Genomic DNA, 5,968 nt, shown 5'->3' on the forward strand with positions numbered 1-5,968 from the left:
AATGCTCATCTTTAATTCAATGCAAGTATGAAAATGAAAGATAAAGCAACATTCAAGTACTTTATTCATAACATACATATTCTGTATATAAATGTATTAGACAATGATTATGAAAAACTAAAGAATACAATACTTGTATTTTAGCAAAACAATCATATTGCTAAGGGAGCAAAATAATTTTTTCTCTTTACAATTTTTGAAAAAATAAATGCTCTACTTCACAATAACATATACATCATTTTCTTAGAGTCGTGACACGCATACATTCTTCTTGGATAATATATGGGAGACATAGTTGAGTGGGAACAAAAAGAGTCCATTTATGTTTTGAAAATGATTGATGAAACTGATAATTCAAAGAAAAAAAATGAGTAACCAATGTTTCTGCTTCTCACCTTTTCATATTCCTGAATTGAAGGATTTAGTTCGTGAACATTTATCATTTGAGCACATCACTCTTCTACTTAAGTGCAATTTTCTCTTCCACGGGGCTAATGTGAATTAGTAGACCAACTGCTGGGATAAACTGGCTAAAGTCAGCCAGCAAAATCTTCTAAATTGGAGAGGCAGTGTGGAATTTGCTGATGCTGCCATAATTAAAGTTAAATCAGAATAACGTATATTCTAACAATGTGCACTAGAAGAGATGATGCATCTTTTCATAGAATAGAGAGGCTGTGTGTGCCTTTAGTTTATTACTTAAATCCACAGTATGCATTTTCAGAAATTCCACCTCACTTTTTTACCACTGTCAACATATTTAACCTGTGCATTTATATTCTCAATCATTAATGGGGGACTTTTGACAAACAGCTAATCACCACTATGTATGTGCCACAGTATCTTCCCTCCTTGGTATAAATGATGTGAAATTTTATATTTATATTTTATTTTTCTAATTACTTCACTGTAATATTATAATAATTCACACCGAGAGACTGACTATACTAACGGACAGATAATATAGGGCAATAGAACCCTGATCCAAAAGCTCTACAGCAACCAGGCCAAAAAGCCAAACAACAATCTCGGCTGCAATCAGCCTAGAATGGTTGGGCCTTTGTCAAGGACTGCCAGCTTCCTTAATTTTTGACCTTGCTTCTGTCTTAGGACCAAAGACAGAATGCAAAATATGTTCCTCAAATCAATCACATTAGATACACTACTTCTAGTTAACCCGCCCCCAGCTTTGCCATACCAACAGCCTCCAATCAGAGCACACCTGGAGCCTTCACTTTCTGTACTATAAAGCTTTCCCACTCCACTGCTTGCCTTTGAATTCTTGCCAAATGCTAGTGATGGTGGCTGACTCTGAGTAAATAGCCTCTCTCTGTTCTCATTTTGGCAGTCTTCATTTCAACTGCACCATAAAGTGTTGCTGGCCAGAAAACATTATTTATACTACAAAATATCTGACACACTAAGACATTTGCTTTCTTGGAAATGTTATTTTAAAGGGGTAGAAAGGCAAGATTTTAAGGACTCAGATTTTAAAGACCTAATGAGATTTTTACTATGCATTCCTCTTAATAATTCAACTGGTATTTACTGCCAATTAATTGTCATGCATTGAGTTGTATGCTGGATACTCCAACAAAGATAAATAAATTGGTCCCTGTTCTAGAGATTAGTTGTGAGTCGTGGGAAAATATAAGTAAGTGCACAAATAATCTAATATAGCCTTATATGTACACATATGCCATATGCAAGAAAAAAATGTGAGGAGAAAACCTAACTCTCTACTAGTAGGGAATGTAAGGGTTGAGAACAATGATTAAGCTATAGAATAATCTTCAGAAGTATGATCAGCATAGTTCAGAAATTGCCACAAAACATCAACTACAAAAGATTTTTTTTAGAGATTCTCTTTATGGAATGAAGATGTTAATTTTTTAAGGGTCTGTATTAGTCAGGTTCTCCAGAGAAAGAAACAGTAGTGTATGTGTGTGTGTGTGTGTGTGTGTGCGCGCGCGCGCACGCATGCAGGGGGTGGGGGAGAGAAAGAGAGAGAGATGAGAGATGGAGATTTATTATAAGAAAGTGGTTCATGGAATTATGGAGGCTGCAAGTCCCAAGATCAGTGGTGGTTATCAAGACTAAAGACCCATGAAAGCTGATGGTATAATTCCATTGTGAATGTTGGTAAGCTCAAGGCCCAGGAGGAGTCAATGTTTTAGTTCAAGTCTGAAAGCAGAAAAAAAAATCAATATTGCAGATCAAAGGGAATCAGTCAAGAAGAATACCTTCTTATTGGAAAGGGTCAGCATTTCAGCAATCTCTTTCACCATTATATTTAAATGTTAAGCTCATGCCAAAATCACCCTCCATCTAAAATAATGTTTGACCAAAATCTGAGCATCTAATGGCCCAGTCAAGTTGACAAAAAATATTAACCATTAGCAGTCTATCTCTTATCAACTTGGCATACATATGCATGCCCTTACACCATGCATAACAAATGAAGACAATAACAAAGTCATATTTCACTTAACATAATACAACTACCCTGTATATAAATGGAAACACGTCGGTCCCTTTTCCAGAAGAGGAGGTAAATTTCTCGAATAATGTTTACTCTTCTCCTTGATATTCCATAACTCGAATACTGTGATGTAAAGTTAACAATACTTAAATACAATAATAAAGTCAATACATCTTATGTTACATGATAAAGAAATAAGAGAGGGAAGTAAAAGATATTTGTGTGGGGGTGTAGATACATGTATATATATGCAGTTAATACTATTAACTATGTATTATTAACTGTGTGTAATATGTATACACCCCCACACAAGCATATTTATTACAAGAGAAGGGGGAGATACTAATAACAATTACAGTCCTCATTTCCATAAGTGTTCACATAATTAGAATGTATTTATAACTATGTTTGTTCCCTACATTTGTATGTTCCCTTTGCCTTGAGCAAGTACCTCAGCTGGCTGTGGTTCTTTACCTGGTGGGGTGACCCAAATCCCTCATTCATAGAGGGGGTCTATTTCATTTGTGGCTCTCCTTGATTGAGATCTCGTAGTTTTCCACTGAGGTTAATCGTACGGCATGGTAACATTAAAAGATGCCAAAAGAGATCTGTGTGCAGACATATCTTCTTTGCCTCCATTAGGAAATAATGTTCTTTTGGTGGTCAGGATCAATCACCCCAGCAAGCATAAAAATTTCCTTCTTTGCCTGTTGATTCAAAGGCATGAAGAGTATAGCCTGGTAACTATCTTAACTTGGACTTAAGCCTTCTGGAAAATCTTTCCCCAGCCATGAAAGGTATTTCTACCTGGACTGTAACTATTTCTTCAAAAGGCCATTTAGTTATTCTACCTATCAAGCCTGCTGCTTCAGGATGGTAGGGAACACAGTAAGATGGTGAATTCCATGAGCATGGGTCCATTGCCACACTTTTCTAGTTGTTGTGAAGTAAACTCCTTCATCAGAAGCAATGCTCCATGGAATACCATGACAGTAGACAAGACATTTTATAAGTCTATGGGTGGTGTTGGTCAGAAGCATAGTGTGCAAGAAAGACAAACCCTGATCCAAAGTGTCTACTTCAGTAGAACAAAATTCTTCCCTTCCATGATGAAAGTGCTTTAGTGGAATCAACCTACCACCGGCTGATCACCTCAGGGAATAGTGGCATATTAAGGGCTCAGTGTTTATCTCAGCTGCTGGTAGATTAGGAACTCAGCAGTGACCATAGCCAAGCTGGCCTTGGTGAGTAGAGGCCCATGTTACTCAGTCCAGGCATAACTTCCACCCCTGTCACATGACCACTTTGTCCATAAGCCCATTGAAAGTTAACAGGGTGGCTGGGGAAGGAAGCAGACTGACATCCACAGAACAGGCTGTCCTATCCTCTTGATTATTAAAGCCCTTCTCTGCTGAGATCACCTTTTGATAAGCAATCACACTGGACACAAATATTTTCATATTTTTTTGCACATTAAGAGAAGTCTATCCACATACTTCCTCTCCAAATTTCCTTATCACCAACTTTTCAATTATATTCCTACCAAATCCTTAACCATCAAGCGAGACCACTAGCCATTGCCATGAATGGGTATATAATTGTACATCTGGCCATTAATTCTTCCAAGAAAAGTGAACAACCAGATACAGTGTCAAAGTTCTGCCCACCAGGATTATTTCCCTTCACCACTATCCTTCAGGGGAGCTCCAGAAAGGGGATGGAGTTCTGTGGCTTTCTACTTTTATGAAGTCCTTACAAATCATGCAGAGCACTCATAAATCAGGGCTCTAGTCTTCTCTTCCTCTGTCAGTTGGTCAGAAGGAGCTCCCCATGAAACCATAGGTGCAGGCTGGGGAAGAAAATACAGTGAAAAGGAGTGGAGACCATGGACATTTCTACCCATTTCATCTTGAGTAGCTGCTCAGGTCACACAGTAACTCCAGCATCTCTACTCAACTTACCTGTTTGGCCTGTGCAGAGGAGAGATGGATCTTGGAGAATATGGATTATTATAAGCTTAGTCATGGCCCAAGGAGTAGGTGTTGTCTCTACCAAGGCCCCATAGCAGGCCAAGAGCTGTTTCTCAAGAGGAGAGTAGTTTTCAGCAGAGGATAGTAGGTTTTTACTCTGAAATCATAAGGGTTTGCAATGTGATTCACCAATAGGATCTTGCCAAAGGCTCCAAAAATCATCCCTACCTGCCACTGACACTTCAAGCACCAATAAACCTTTTGGAACATATGGCCTAAATTGCAGAGAAGCTCCATTGCAACCTGGACCTGTTGCAGAGCCTTTTCTTGTGCTGAGCCTCCCTTAAAATTAACTTTTTGGGTTGCTCAGTAAATGAGCTAGAGTAACACACCCAAACGAGGAATATGTTGCCTCCAGAATCCAAAAAGGCTGAGCATTGTGCCTCTATTTTCTTATAAGAGGGGCCACAGGCATCAACTTATTCTTCACCTTTGAAGGGGTATCTGAATATGCCCCACATTGCTGAAACTCTAGCAAGGCGGAAGACCCCTGAACTTTAGTCATATTTATTTCACACCCTCTGACATGCAAATGCTTTATCAATAAGTTTAGAGTAGTTGCTACTTCTTATTTTCTAATCTAGTAAGCATAATGTCATCAGTGTAATGGACCAGTGTAATATCCTGTGGAAGGAAGAGACTATCAAGACTTCTGTGACCCAGATGCTTGGGTGGCTCTGTGGTTGAGTATCTGCCTTCAGCTCAGGGCAAGATCCTTGGGTCCTGGGATCAAGTCCCACCTTGGGCTCCCTGCAGGGAGCCTGTTTCTCCCTCTCCCTGTGTCTCTGTCTCTCTCTGTGTGTCTCTTATGAACAAATAAATGAAATCTTAAAAAAAAAAAAAGATCTCTGTGACCCTAAACTATGACTTAGAGAGCTGATATACTCCTAGCAAGGGATAGTGAAGGTATTTTTCTGTCCCAGTCAGCTGAAAACAACCTGTTTCTAGTGGCCTTTATTAACAGAGCTGAAGACAAAAAAAAGTGCCAGATCAATAGCTGCATACTGGGTACCAGGGGATGTGTTACTTTGCTCCAACAATGAAGCCACATCTGGTGTAGCCTCTGCAATCAGATTCTCCACCTGACTAAGCTTACAATAATCCATACTCTCCAAGATCCATCTGTCCTCTGCGTGGGCCAAACAGGTAAGTCGAGGGGAGATGCTGGAGTTGCATCGCCTCTCCAGATGTGGCAACGCCTGCATCTTCGAAATCCTTAATGGCAGCACTGATCTCTGCAGTCCCTCCAGGGATCCAGTATTTTGCTTACTCCTTTCCTAGATGGAGGCAGTTCTGGTGGTCTCCATTTGGCCTTTCCCACCATAATAGACCTCACTCCACTGGCTAGAGAACCAAGGTAGATGTTCTGCCAAATGCTGAGTTAGTGTATTCCAACTGCACATTCTAAAACAGAAAAATGTTTACCGAGTGGGTTGAGGGTCACCCTGGACCCACT

At 39.6% G+C, this 5,968-nt stretch overlaps 2 pseudogenes; both read right to left on the bottom strand.

Annotated features, from left to right (window-relative positions):
* Positions 1–3,242: 3,242 nt before the first annotated feature.
* Positions 3,243–4,385, bottom strand: LOC140599128 (uncharacterized; annotated as a pseudogene).
* Positions 4,386–4,408: 23 nt separating this feature from the next.
* On the bottom strand, positions 4,409–5,717 carry LOC140599129 (uncharacterized; annotated as a pseudogene).
* Between the last annotated feature and the right edge of the window lie 251 nt (positions 5,718–5,968).

Source organism: Vulpes vulpes, chromosome 5 (assembly GCF_048418805.1).
Source record: "Vulpes vulpes isolate BD-2025 chromosome 5, VulVul3, whole genome shotgun sequence".
Classification (NCBI taxonomy): Eukaryota; Metazoa; Chordata; class Mammalia; order Carnivora; family Canidae; genus Vulpes; species Vulpes vulpes.